Consider the following 16,190-nt stretch of genomic DNA (forward strand, 5'->3'; position numbering starts at 1 on the left):
GTCACCCTTCTAGGGATTTCTTCATATTCTTTAGTAAGAGCCATGGCTCTGATATCACTTGATGCAATGGAAAGCTACTTCATCCACCTATCCAAAAATGTAAGTTTGAACACCAGATGAATCCGTACAAATTCGTACAACGTAGGATAGCAGACAAAATTGCAGTAAAATAGGGTATTTTATTGATTGAAAGTTGAAATATACATTCTCTCTACCTATCACCCACCTAAAAGGGCTTATTATAGGCCTTCCAACAGTCATAACAATATTTCAACCCTGTTATAGTCGTTGGGTAAGTTTTTGCATTATTTTTCAAAAAGTTGCTGAAGTTGCTTGACAACTTTTTAGCAATTTTTGGAAACTTGCACCTAGAACTACTCAAACTTAGTCCAAATGACCCAAAATAGGTCGAATACATGGTAAAACAAGAATTTTAAAAAAATCCTAAGATTCTAGGCTCTTTGACCATGTTTGACCATAGTTGACCAAGGGCTTATAACATTGCCAATCTTAGAACTAGGTCTTATAATTTGGTCTAGATGCCTATTTGATTGATCTAATCTAATCTATATGTTCGTAGGACCTTGATGATTCATTAGTTATTGTGGGTGCTCCTACACCATATGCATTCTTGCAAACACACCGAGATAAAGTATCATATTGCATCTATATTTTTTGTTTAAGTTGTCTTTCCTTATTTTTCTTTCTAGTTTGAGCAGTGTCATCTGAGGACTCTCATACATATTGTATTCTTGGTATTTACTATATCTTGTGCCTTATTGTACATGTACTACTTTGATTAAATTTTCATGGGAGGTTGATGTTTTGCCTTTATTTTTCATCTACTTTTGTCCAATGAGTTTCTCTTCTATGACATTAACCTCATGACATGTCTAAGATTAATCAACTTAGTACAAAAATATGTATTATTTTGTGCATCTTGATCATGGTTCCTTGACATAAAAAAATTTGGCCCACTTTTTTAGTTTCGTGTCACCTAACCATTGTCTACATTAGGGAAAGTTATTTTGTTGGTTCTTATGCTTCTTTGATTCAATGGAGTGAACTATGTATTTAGTTTTTGTTCTTATGTACTAGGCAAATGTAGTGGTTGGGTACCTATGCATTTTAGTGAGATGAAACATTTACCATATAAACACTCTTCTTTTCATTCCTACTTTGGATGCAACCTTCCATAATTGATTGATCAATTCTTCAAGCTTTGGTCTTTCATACCATCTGTATCTTTGAGTTCAATTTTTTGCCTTTGTTTGTCTTTGTGTGCCTCCTAATTCGAGTAGTGTCTTCTGAGAGCACCCATTCATATTATAGTCTTCTCTACCTAGTCAGATTCTATTTCAGTGGAGGTTTTTCAAATCAGTAGTTACTTTTTACAAAGATTTGCATCTTCTACATACTTCAGTGGTGTTCTTCATGATCATCTCTTTTGTTCCTATCTTCTAGGACATTCTCTAGTTTGAAGGCTTCTTCAGTCATTCACTAGTTTTTTTAGCATCCTTTCTATCTCTTTTTGGACTGGGGCTTTTCCCATGTTGTTTTCTCTATTTTTCCTCTTTACAGAGATATGGTTGTGCTTGGGTATCTCATCAGGCTTTGTTGTCAGGACCTGAATCTACTTTTAGTAGTAATTTATAGGTTTTTAGCTACTCAAGTTTATCTTAAGGGGGGCTGTTAGAGTAATTATATATTTTCTAATTAACTATATTTTACTTAAGCTAAACTTTAGGCATGTAATAATTAATTATTATAATGCAACCTAGGTTTTACTTTTTAGGGTTTTGATCTCCTTTAATAAGGATTAATCTCTCATTCTAATTTATTGATTCATTCACTTTTGATAATAGCAATTTTTCTTTTTGCTCATCAAGAATGTCTCCTCTGTGGATCAAGGAATTTCAACCTCCATAGTTCTTTACTTTTCTCTTTTTGTGGTAGGTGTTCGCATGCAAATGATTATTGGGAGCTATAGGGTTGATATTTCATCAACTTCAACTCTCTAACCACTGTAGAATAAAATATCTTAATCATGTCGACTTAATAGTCTTTATTTCTAAATCTATTTGTAAGGTGACATTCAGTGAATGTTTGTAAGTCCTTTAGATATGTCACTCATTGAAGGGTGATAAGGTATAGATGATCTTTGGTGAAAATCCCCTAACAAGGTCACACCTAGAAAGTGTGCTTGTAACCTTTAATAGGGTTGGCTCCTAACTGAGCTCACTTTAGAAGAGTGAAATTATTTTGGGTGACTAGTTCTAGGTGGTTTTTACCCTAACCAGGTTTCCACATTAAAAATATTTGTGTCAATGTATGGATGAATGTTTTACAAGTTATTTTCTTTCTACATGTGAAAACTATTATAATTGTTGTAATTTGGTTAATGAAGCTAATACTTGGTAGAAACTACACATATGTTTATAAATTTAAAGTTAATGAACTTAATCACAAGTTCCATTCATATTCTTGAATTCTAAATGCTTCCTACGAAATATAATTCACAAACAAATGGTGGAAAATTTTGTCATCAATGTAATTCTATGTCATTGTGATTGCTTCCACATTAAGAGAGCAATGAAAACTATCACAAGAAAAATATTAGAGAGATTTATCAATTTGTTGAGGGATGATGAGCCATTTTATGTATTTATACGCTTTGATGTATGGAAGTAGCATTGAGAAGGGTAGCATGGTAGTTACTCCACACCTCTATAGGTTAGATCACTTTGTTTATTTGTGATAAATAAAGGAAAGCATTCACAGAAATTAAATACAAAATAATTATACATAAGCATTTCAAAACCATGTGTTGTGATTCATTGTCACAATGCCTAAATATTAAGGCTCTTAACTTTGTCAAAATAATTATATCAAACATACCATAAAAGCATTGCATGCCCATATTAAGAAACAATTTTTGGAAGATGAATCAAAATACAATATAAGAATTCAAAGTTGGTTCCATAAAAGAAATTACCCTATTCCACACATGTCATTATTAAGAAAGACCAAAAATCTAAGAAATTCAAAATAATAGAATCTAATTAGAAAAAGGTCACTTCACAAACACTAAATGTCTTCAATTTTCAAAAGGGAAAAGGAAATATTTTATTAGAATATGAGGGATTTTAGATGTGTCAATGAAACATGTATCCTTACACAACTCTATGCAAGACTTGAAGTCATGTCAGTTTGTGTTTCACGTTGCCAATTGGCTCTCAAGATTTGAAGGTAGTGGAATAATGCAAATGGTGCACTATTTGCATAAACTTTAGAGCTCACAACATCAATGCTTAGCTCTATTGATACCTTTGGTTTGTGCATGTTATTATACCTTCACATAAATTCCAAATTAGATTATTTTCCTGCATATATCAATGTACAAGTGCAATAGCAAAGACAAAGTCTCCATTTTAAAAGTAATAAAAAAATGAGAACATTTTATATTCCTGATTAAAATTATTAATAAGGTTATATGGATTTTTTCTAGTTAGAGAAAGTATGTAAATATATAACCTAAATACCAAGGTTCAAGATGTAATAATAATTCATTTTGAATATAATAAATAGCTTTTTTTCACCCATGGTTAAATCATGTTACATGATATTAATTTCTTAGTAAATCTATAACAAATATCATGGCACACAATAATTTTGTGTTTGAAATTTCAGCTTCCAAATATATGTATATCATTGAACCTAATTATCACTACTAAGGTTGTATGTGTTGTTACTATTTTAACTAATTATTTTAAGAACATTAGATATATAAAATTATTGTTGTACTAAATAAAGAAATGATAGAAGTGCTAAGACACATTGTGTACTCCAAGTACCTTGCTAATCATACTTCATGAATAATTGTACATATCTACAATCACAATTTTGAATTTTGAATCCCTCCCAACTATAAACTTGGTTGCTAAATCTTAATTGCTATTATAAAAATCCAACCTGGGGAAAGCCAATAGTCTATGCACTTCAATTTAATTTTGCATGATGCCACAAGTCAATCTTACAAAAAGGAAAGTAGCATCAAGTTTTTACCTGCCTAAAGCGTCATTTTCACTTTAAGAAGGGGACTGACCGGATGGATTTAGGATCCAATATCCCCACACTATATGTATACCATATGGTTTTATCTAAACATCCAATATTATGCATAATTTTCTCTAGGTTTCCAATTCTTATAGGCAAGGTAAGATATTTAAATTAAATAGCTTATACTCATTGATAAATCCTATGCATTGAATTTTTATCCAATTTCCAACTCCTTATTCTCTAAAAAGTATAAATTCAAACAAAACATATTTTACAAAGTGTTTCAATTACGATACAATTCCAAGCTACTAAAAATTGAAAATTTATCCCATATTAATTTTAGAAATCAAAATAGTAGAAATCTTACTTTACAAATATGACAAATGGAAAGCAAACCTTTCTTGAAGAGGATTTCAACTAGTGCAACACATTTTCCCCAAATTTTGTATTGGAAAACTAGACTTATGAGGGATATACATCGACATGAATTCATGACATCACAAATATTCACAACCACATTGAGGGATCTCCTTGTGCAATCATAACAAATAACTAATTACAACACTCATCTTCAATTAGTTACCTATCAAAATCTATTTGACCAAATACTCAAAAAGATACGTCTCCTTAAAATCTAGGTGTCAATATTGCAACTTGAAGTATCAACAAGCTTATTTTAATAAATAGAAAATAATGGTGCAGCTTCAGTAGGCCCCTTCAAAATCTTCATAATAAACTATGCTTTTGGCATGTGCATGATTGTTTTAAGTGAACTATTTTTTAGATGCTCACACCCATTTATGGATTGCTTTTTTTACCAAAACAAAAACTAGATTTTATCACTTTATCCAAATTAAAATACAACATCTCTTGATGCTCTCGCTGTAATGGTTATATTTTGTAATAGTTCTGAAGGACCGTGAAGCCAAATCATTTTCTTTGGGTTTCCAATTCTTATAGGCAGGGTACGATATTTAAATTAAATAGCTTATACTCATTGATAAACCTTGTGTATTAAATTTTTATCTAATTTCCGACTCCTTATTCTCTAAAAAATATGAATTCAAACAAAACATATTACAAAGTGTTTCAATTACAATACAATTTCAAGTTACTAAAAATTGAACATTTATCCCATATTAATTTTAGAAATCAAAATAGTAGAAATCTTACTTTACAAATATGACAAATAGAAAGCATACCTTTCTTGAAGAGGATTTCAACTAGTGCAACAGATTTTCCCCAAATTTTGTATTGGAAAACTAAAGTTATGAGGGATATACATTGAGGTGAATTCATGACATTTCAAATATTTGCAACCACATTAAGGGATCTCCTTGTGCAATCATAATGAATAACTAATTAAACACTCATCTTCACTTAGTTACATATCAAAATATATTTGACTAAATGCTCAAAAGATACATCTCCTTAAAATCTAGGTGTCAATGTTGCAACTCAAAGTATCAACAAGCTTCTTTTCATAAATAGAAAATAATGTTGCAGCTTCAGTATGCCCCTTCAAAATCTTGATAATAAACTATGTGTCTGGCATGGACATGATTATTTTAAGTGAATTGATTTTAAGATGCTCAAACCCATTTATGGGTTTCTTTTTTTACCAAAAACAAAAACTAGACTTTATCACTTTATCCAAATTAAAATACAACATCTCTTGATGCTTTATCTATAATGGTTCTATTTTATAATAGTTTTGAAGGATCGTGAAACCAAATCATTTCTCTAGCTGTAACCAATAGATTCCAAAAAAAAAATGTTCATCTTCTAGATGATGTATGCTTGGAAGGAAATGTTAGAATGTTGAAGCTGCAATATTGTAACAAAGATTAAGCAATAGAGATATCCTATGCTCAAGAAGAGTGGATGCAGTCCAATTGTTGGATGAAACACTATAATTGTGTCAATGCATGTGTGTGTGTGTGTGTGTGTGAATCTAATTTCTTTTCTTCTTCTCTACAATTTTTAAGTTCAACAATTGGTATCAAAGCTAGTTCTACTTGAGTATAGATGGAAAAAGAAGATGATGATGTGGATTTTTTATTAAAAAAATTCTTGAAATTTTAGATTCGGGTGAAGAAGACGATGTTGAAGCAAGCAAGGATGAAGTTGAGGAAGCTGAGGCTTATATAACTAAGGAGAACTACCAACAAAATTTTTTTGTGAGATTGAAGGAAGAGAATTTCCTACTTACATGTTGGAAATAATAAAATCGAAATGAACTAAAAATAAAGAACCATAAATTAATCCAAGAGAGTTTGTGATGAACATAATTACCATACTTTATATGAGCTTTCTAAGATCAACATAAAGGAGGAGACAAGGATTTTGAAAGAGGAAAGCAAAGAAAACCCCTTGTGAATTATATGAATAAGGTAAATGCCTAAAGAATGATGTGTGTGTGTGTGTGTGTGTGTGTGTGTGTGTGTGTGTGTGTGTGTGTGTGAGTGAGTGAGTGAGAGAGAGAGAGAGGAGATAATGTGGAGCCATAGGGCTCATTACATGAACTACATCATGATTGTGTGTTGTAGAATGAGAGAGAAGCATCTCTTATAAAGAAATGAGAAGAGGAGTTATTTGTAACTCCCATGTGAGTGATTGCCACATTCATAAGTGTGTGCATAACAAGTGTCATAATCCTCTTAAGGAGGAATAAACTATTTTCCTTAATAAAAGAATTACAAAAAAGACTTGTCCTCACATGTGGACTAGAGGACAAATAACATAAGGGATACCTTGGTTTATCCCACTTAATAACTACAACCAAGGAAAGATTAAAAATTCTAACACCCCCCTTTAATCTTTAATTGGGGAAATTACATCAAAGGGTATTAAACCCAAATTTTTACAATGAAATTCTAAATAGCAGCAACTTGATCTTTGACAATGTCTTCAATTATGCAAAAAAGTCTCTTGTGAGTGTAGGTAGATCTTTGTAGAGCCAAGAGAGAAGTGAATAGGTCATTAAAGTACACCAAATAATATTGTCTTGTATGTGCCTAGATGGATTACCTAAAAAGCATGAACACAAGAAACAAGACAACTATCCACAAGAAGTATTTCATCTTTTATTCAAATTAGAAATCCTTTTGAATAAGGATAAGAAAATTCTCATAGAGAAACAGAAAAGAAAATACAATATGTTACCACAAAGAAATGGAGTTAACCTGATATTATATGCTCAAAATATTATCAAGGACAAAAAAGGCTTGATCAGTGTTCTCACGAAAAGAATATTATACCAATGTACTAATGACCACAAACAAGGCCAACTAATGATACTTGCATCAACATTGCATCAATCACGTGGATATAGACAATCCAACCTTTTTACATGGACCATAAGTTGGAGTATTTGTGTCACATAATAGATATTGAAAAAGATGACTTTGATAATGAGTGAGGGTTTTTTTAATAGATTCTATTCAAGAAGGAGAAAATGATGGGAAGGGCCATCAGATTTTGTCAAAGGACCTTTTTATTGCAAAAATGTATGACTTGTTGACTGAGAAGTTCCCTCTTGAGGAAAAGAAATCACAAGAGGATTCTAGGGGCCTGGCAATTGAAGATCTAAGGAGCACGAGGATTATAGAGCTTAAGGAGATCTGAGAGAGCCCTAGGCTCAAGGTTGCACATAATCGAGAAGTCTTTGGCATGTCAAAAAATAAGGACTTTGATTGATTTATTGTTGCAAATTGTAGTAGTAGAAACAGAATGGAATGCATTAATTGTAGTCTACTCTATGAAAGAAGGTAAAAGGGAAAATAAAGAAAAACAGAAAAAATGGCAAAACAACAATTCAAACATTAGGAGGGAAGCCTCTATTTGGCATGTGGTTGAGGTGTTTTGGCTTCTACCAAGATCTTTTCTCAATGAGGAGAAGGAAAAGTTTCCGGAAGAGGATTGGAATGGTTGGGCCATTGAGAGGCCAAATCAAGGCATTTTGGAGGAGACATTCTTCAATCCCCACAATTCTACTTCTGTCACAACCCTCTACATTCTCCACATATATTTCAAAAGAAATTACACGTGTACTTTTTCTTTAGAAGTAAAATAAAACAAAATTTAAATAACTTAGCAATTATCAAGTGGAGGTCATGTGATGGTTAAAGAAAAATAGTTACATAACTAAAACAAAATGATATGCATATTCTACTACCAAGGAATTCTGGTCATTATCCTAGCACCATCACTTGAGTCATTGTCTGCACCACATTCCCCACAATGTTCCATACAACCAGGTGTCGTGAGTGCATCTTGTATTATGCTATGAGAAGGAATATTTGATAAGATAGCAATAAAATCCAGCACCATAGGCCCCTCGTTCAGCATATATATCCTCCAGCTTCACTGTCAGCGGGAGAGGAGTTGGGGAAGCTCAAACTTGATTGAGAACACTTCACAGAAACAAGTGTGCCATGACTGTAGAAGCAAGAGAATTCCTGAAGCTGCCATCAACACAAGACATCACAAAGCTAAGAGAGTGAGCGGTTGGGGAGAAAGGAAGGTCCCGAGGAAAACAATCTGAAGGAGATCGGGTAATGACGCATTTTTCCAGGTTCATCTTTGTTTATTTCTAAGCTAATCCATGATTGTTTAGCTTCGTCAACCTTGTTGCATAGGTTTTGTGCACATAATGTTCTTGTATGGTTTAAGAATGCATAGGTGCATATAAACCTAATTAGAGAATACCTATGTGATAACTTGCTCTTAGTTACATTGGCCATAGTGGAATGGTTTCATTACTATTTAGTTTTTTATATGGCATGAGACCTTGGATATTGTGAGACGTGTTTCCATACAAACACCGAAACCTGGCTACACTAAAACTCTGTTTCAATTCATACAAATTCCATGAGTTGGCTTGAGTACGATGTAAAGGCTCCTTGTCACAATACCAGATCACAGTAAGAGGTTGTACAAGAACAACCTTTGTGCCCAAGAAACCATTTTCTTTCTAAACGTAATATGTTACCAATATGGAGAAATCCATCACTCATTCTTTCTATGACTTCTTGATAATCTAGAAACCCTGTTTCAACCTTGATGTGATGTGCTTGTACAAGTTATGCATGTAAATGTAAGTCACCTTATTTTCTTTATTAGGCATTCCACTTTGTATACTAAAGGAGTTTATAGTAGTAGACTCTAGACTTACAACTGTGCATTAATAGTTAGAACCATGGGAGTTCTATTGTAAACTATTAATTTGTTAGATTCCTAAACCGTGAATGTGATGGTGGCAAATATTTGGTTGACTGGTTGTCACAACCAGAATGAGTCAATTAGAAACCTCAATATCTTATTGATTGAACAATAATAGATGATTCTTTTAAACTTATAGTTGTTTCAAAATAAGAGAATATCCTTATTGTTTAGCCTTCATATTGAGTCATTCTTATATATAGATGAATGGCCATGCTAAACAGGTCCTGTCTACCATATCACTAGTTAAGATGTTTTTCAACTCCTTTCATTAAAAACTTAAGCTTGGTTAACATTAAATTATCTTCAAGATATTAAACCCGATACTAGACCTAAAGGCGTAGATTTGAATGTATGCATTGAGCTATGCAATAATTGTCTGCTCTCTAGCTTTATGAAATTATTAAAGCCTAGTAAAATTAGAAAGTAATATCTTATTAACACATTGTTGAACTTTGATCGTACTCTTGGGTGATTTTGGCTAAGTATGTAAGCTTTTGTTTTCTTGGGTGGGCTGCTAAATATAGCTTGGGCACCTAGGAGTTCCTTGGAAAAATAATAATTACATGGCCATCTTTTTATATATGACCTGGGGATTAGTTTTATTCACCATTTATTTTACCATGACTTTATTAACTATGTTAAGGAACTAGTAACTCATGAAAGGTTGTTAACTTTTAAATCATTATATTACATAGATGTGGTCATATCATGATAAATGGAAAGTAATGGTGCCATTCTTGTTACTTAATGTACATCTTATATATTTATGTTTTATGAGAGAAATTCCAAATAGGATAACATGCTAGGCATATTAATTGATGGAAAAAGAGTTTCATTGTTAGCTGTGTGATTGGCTTAATATATGTGTATTTATAACATGTGTCAATAGGGAATTGATGGTAGTACTTTTATGCCATTTTGGAAGTTGGTTTAATTTTCTTGCTAAAGATGAGCTAAGATGATGTGACTAATTGACCCATGATTAATGGTCCTGATGATTTTATCCTTGTATGTTGATGAGTATATGGAACTCAAGGTTGGATAAACCATGTTATGTTTTATTGTTATAAATGATGGAGATGGGACTATGAAATTGAGGTGAAAACTGAGAAAATGTTGCTTTGTTGACTGATTAATGTTCTAACATTATTTGTGTAGTACAATTCCATTACTCTTCTAAGTTTTACTTGTTTAGACTATCTTGTTGTCAGGCTAGGTATCTTTCATGTTAGGAAAGATTTCGGGGAAGCTTAACAACTTCGTAGTAGGGTGGTAAAGCACTCCTACAATATTCTCGCCCTTGTGTTCTTAGACAGGTTTTGGAGCTCCTTTCAACTTGGTTGTCATGGTTAGACCACCTGGTATCTAGTATTTAGTAATCTGGTAATGAATTTACAGTTTCTTTTAATTTGAGCATATATGTATGTGTGTCAATTTAATTAAAGTTAATGATAGTTAATCAACTAATGTTGACTGGTCAATATTCAAAAGACTTTGACTCTCGTTGATTTTTTTGCAATTTATGGAGATGGCTGATGTGGCATTGGTTTTGCAGGGACAGTCATTACAACTTCTCCTTACACAATGCAGACTACTGCAATTATAAAAACTCCACCATATTATGTTTCAAGGGAGTTTGAGAATGAATCATTCGTTGCAGAAAGCACAGGTTTGAATCACAGAGACCAAGTTATTTCACATTAGTTCCATGCTAATCGTGGTCGTAGCGTTGAACAAAGTCTTTAATTACAAGCGCTTAATTCAACACATTCTGCATATCATAGTAGTGACATTGGTCTAGATAGCTTAGCCACTAGTGGGGACATGTTTAGATTGAATACTCTATGCCATGCAATTATGAAAGACCAAATTACTTACTGGTCCACGGTGTTTTACATAGCCCGACTATGATATATAGTCAAACAGAATGGGCATGTTACATACCAATGATAATCATACAAACAACAAGAATAAAATATTTGTCCCTACCATCACAGAAGGTAGGGGCTCCTGCTCACCAAAGCTCTCATTACAAGGGTTTAAGAACCCTTGTAATTTATCTAATTACAACATATATGAAAGATAAATGCAATGCTTGTTAGCAAATTTTAGTGAATACAATGCTTAACTTTTTATATTCAATTACTCATGCATGTTTGATTTGAAAAACAAAAATATAAACACTTAGCAACATATATATATTTTTAATTCTATTTGGTTTTTCATTTTAGGATGTGAACTTGCTTTTTAATTTGTACCAAGTTATATTTTAAGAAGTTCTAGATTGTGTGTATGGAAATTATATTTTAAGAAGTTCTAGATTGTGTATACGAAAATTATGGTTAGAGCTTTGTTTTATTTTTTATAATTATTTGATTGTATCTATTAAACTAGGAAATCCACTAAATGGGATAGCATTTTCTCTCAAGAAGATGAATTAAATACATTTTTTGAATTAAAGATTTTTCAAATCTTACATATGATTCCACTAAAAGAATATTTAAACCCTAGTCCTTTCATTGTTTATTGTAAATTGAACATTGTTTCTTGGTTTGATATTTTTGTAAGTTATATTAAAAATGAATTAGTTAACAAAATTTAAAAAAAAATTATGTATAGCATATTGTTTACATATAAAATATAAGATATTTTAAGTTGAATGTTCAACTAGACTTCTATAAATTTATGTCACAAATATATATTACAAAACAAAATTGGGAAAAATTGGGAAAAATTAAATAGAGCTAGCCTATTACTAAAAGCCAGTCATCACTATAAAATATATAGTTAGATAACTATGTAGTACACTACACCTATACATCACTAATGAAAGCTTATTTTTCTCATATGGATAAGTGTAAAGTTATCTCCAAGTGTCGTTAGTTTGATTATTTGATTATGTTAATCTTTGTTCGAAAGTTTTAGGCAATATGTGGATATTATGTTCATTCTAAGCATTGGATTAGTTTTTTCTTTATACGTTACCATTCTTGTAGGTGATTATTTACTCTTGAAGATAGTCTCTCACATTTCCCCCATGGTTGGGACATCATTTAAATCTTTTAAGTAGATTAGTTTTGGTGTCAAGCACTTAGTCATTTACAAAGTATGATTATTCGGTAATCACTACAACCGAATTATCCAATATAGGCCGAGACAAGTATTGAAGACATATTTCAAGTTATGTGTCAAGCAGTAGTTTCTGTCGAGTAAGTTAGACTTGGCTAAATACTCCAGTGATTGTCAAGTTTGTCAAGGACGACAGTTGACGCTGAGTGATACAAAGGCCAAGTAATTCATTTCATGCCGAGCACAGTTAAGGACAAGGGGTGGCATGAAGGAATCGTTTATGTCGAGCGTCAGTGTCATGTAGGTGTTGAGTAATGCAATTTCACATTTTTATTTGAAATGGCACTAAATCCTATGTAAAGCATTTTTATCAAGATGGAAGTGTGTTTTGAAGATCGAGGAGGTAATCAAGGAGGTGATTACACATTTAAAGAAGGATCATTAATCCCTAGGAGAGGCAATCCACCAATCAAAAAAATGCAAGGACTAATCGGAAAATGAAATGAATCTAAATAGTTGATTTGTATCTAGAAGTTTCACCCAAACATCTATTTAAGGAGGGTATATGACCTAGTTCATAAGGATGAGCATGTGTGAGAATGTATAAAAGAAGATTTTGATTGCATGTGAAGTTTTGGAGGTGAATCATTGTGTTAAGATAGTAGAGACTGAACAATGTGGTGAATAGTTTTGAGCAAAGACAAAGAAGATCTATCACAATAAGGTGATATTATATTGCATAGAGGAGATATGTTATCAAGCATTTAAGTGTTAATTGAAGGATCAAGTACTAAACATTCTAACAGGTGTTTATGGGCTTAAATCTCTTAGCAGAGTAGCTTTAACATGCTTTTGTATATCTCCTTACAGAGTACTCACTTAATTGTAAGATAAAATCCTTCAACCAATATAGAACCTAACAGTTATTTTAGCCTTTAACAGGGTAGAGCTTTCACAAGGTAGAACATCAAAAGTGATCAAATCATTATAGCCTTAACAAGTACAACTTTATTGCTGCAGTAGTGAAGATTTTGTGGGTGTCATCCCCACTGTAGTTTTACCTTCAGCTTAGAGGGTTTTTGTGTTACCAAATATGTGTTAATGTGTTATGTGTTTATGAGTTCTCATTCATGTAGTTAAATACTAAATCTGATAGTTTATTACAATAAATAGTTGTTGTGATATAATGTCCCCATCTTTTTAGCATCTCAGTGGAGTTCTTAGCATTTACATTCTCTGAAGGCTAAGTGAAGAAATAAGGAGAAATTGATTAAATTAATTTCTTATAAAGTCATTAAAAAAATTAAAATTAAAAGGCGACTTTATATTTAATTAATTTAATTTTTTAGAAGTACAATTAATTATTGTATTGGAAAGGGGGAAGCTTCTAGAGAATGCAATTAAATAATATTTTATTTTCTTCTAGAAGGGTGAAGGAAAAGAATAAATAGAGTGGAGAGCTTCATCGTTAATCATCTGATTATTGTGAATTGCATTTGATATAAAATTGAGAGAAGAAACTAAGGTTTCTAATTTCAGTCAACCATTGGAGAACATCAACTCTTCAGTGTTGCAACCATTTGAGGTGGTGAAATATCCACTAAATTTGACGACAAAATGTCCATCTAATAGCACATATGATCAGCAAAATAGTTGTATGTCAATTGTTTGTCAAAATGTCAGTTGGTTGTACTGGTATACATTCCATATCTAGTTTCCATGTATATGCATTGAAAATATCAAAAGAACTACACTTGCATATTAGTTCATTGTAAGAGGCATTATAATATCATTTGAGAACATTCTAAATTTCTTAACATTGAAATGTAGCAATACAAGTGTTTGACAATATTCCTTGAGCTAAAATCAATCAATTTGGGCAAGGGATATTATATTGGTATTAGAGTTGAATCCAGCCATCCTGAGGGTTTAGCAATCACAAGCCACCTAGGGTTTGCTCTTATAGATCTTTCACTATCATGCAAGCTTTGTTTGACAGGAAACAAGATTTTATCAAGCAGCCAAACACCATGGGTGACAGGCAAGAGCGTAGCCCACCAAGAGATAATAGGAATAAGGATCATGAAACAAGAGAATTTTTCAGAGCAATGGTTATAGGACAAGAGTGAATGGCTCAAGCTTTGCAAGCACTCACCACCATGGTTGAGCGCATGAACCCACAGGACAGATGGAATTTGGAACAAGGGGATAAGAAGGGTGCAGTGGGATCGCCTAGAACTCATAGAACTCTTTCCAAAACAGCAGACATGCCCACACATCCTACTTTTGTTAGAGAGAACCAATACAGGAACCAACAAAGGAAGTTGAGGATGAGACATTTGCAGATATCTTTATTGCTGCAACTGATGAATGAGAATTATTGGCACCACAGGTTCGAGAGAGGATGACCTTTGAACACTTTCTAAATCAAAGGTGAGAACATTACAGGTCACTCAGATAGGATCAGAGGCCTAGGAGTCAAAATAGTAAGCTAAAGAGGGCTACAGGCAAGCTTACTATGCCTACATTTGATGGGAGTGGTAAGATGACAGCTCAAGCTTGGATTCATAAGCTTGACACATTCTTGGCACTAAAGCCAATGACAAAGATTGAAGCTATCAAATACGCCACCTTGCATTTGGAGGGAGTAGCACATGATTGGTGGTACCATGGTATGGTAACACTTCAACATAATCAAGTGACAGAGTACTAGGACTTCGTGGATAGGTTAGTTGAAAGATTTGACAAAATAGATCCAAAGGTTTACTTTCGGGAATTAGCATAACTGAAACAAACAAGCAACTTGTAGCATTTCATTGGTGAATTTCAGCGGTTGGTAGTCATGGTGCCAAACATTTTAGAGCATAGATTGATAGTTTTTTTCATTGAAGGCCTATCTGAACCACTGAGAGGTTGGATAAAGGCATTTGATCCCATTTCTTTACAAAAAGCTATGAAAAAGGCAAGAAGTATGGAATATGTAGTCCCAACAAACAAATTTCAGTCCAAAGGAGCATCTTCTAGTACGGATAACAAACCATTTTACAAAAAACCAAAGAGGACTGATTTTAAAAATGATTCTAAAGCTAAAACTCCAATACCTTTTGATAGGGAAACATTAAATGATTTGAGGAAGAAAAAATTATGTTTCTACTGTAAGGGACCCTATGATGCAAACCATGGCTGTCCTCTTAGACCAAAGAGCAAAGCTAACAGAATTATGTGGCATACTATGAGGAATCAAAATTAGATAATTCAGACCAGTAGTCTAATATAGAGGAAATAGATGGTGAAGAAAAGGAAGACAAGGCTGACAACTTGTCTAAAATGGAGTTCATGGATGGGGAAGGAGATGAGCAACTTAGGGAAGCTCATCTCACTAGTATATTAAGTAGAAAGGATCATTTCGAATGGGAGGAGTACTTGTTGGACAACAAGTTATAACTTTGGTTGATACTGATGCCACTCATAATTTCTTTGATGCTAGGTTGGTGGAGAAATGTGGTATACAAACAGAGGAGTTTGGGGGAATTAGAGTGAGGACAACTGATGGCTATGTCCTCAATTGTGATCATAAGATCATTAGACTCCCTTTGGAAGTTAATAATTATACCTTTAAGGCATATTTTTTATGTTGTGCCTATGGGAGATACAGATATAGTCCTTGGGATGAGTTGGTTGCATGATATTGGTGAGTTCACTCTTAATCTCAAGGAGATGGAGATGAGGTTTAAAGTGAATGGGAAGACACAGATTCTTAAGCTAATCAGGCACATTGATTTCAAAATGGTCTCTTTTCGAAGGATGGCTATATTGATTCGACATGATTAGGTATA

The sequence above is a fragment of the Cupressus sempervirens genome, chromosome 2, assembly GCF_028749045.1.
Source record: "Cupressus sempervirens isolate cs-2001-9-10 chromosome 2, ASM2874904v1, whole genome shotgun sequence".
NCBI classification, from domain to species: Eukaryota; Viridiplantae; Streptophyta; class Pinopsida; order Cupressales; family Cupressaceae; genus Cupressus; species Cupressus sempervirens.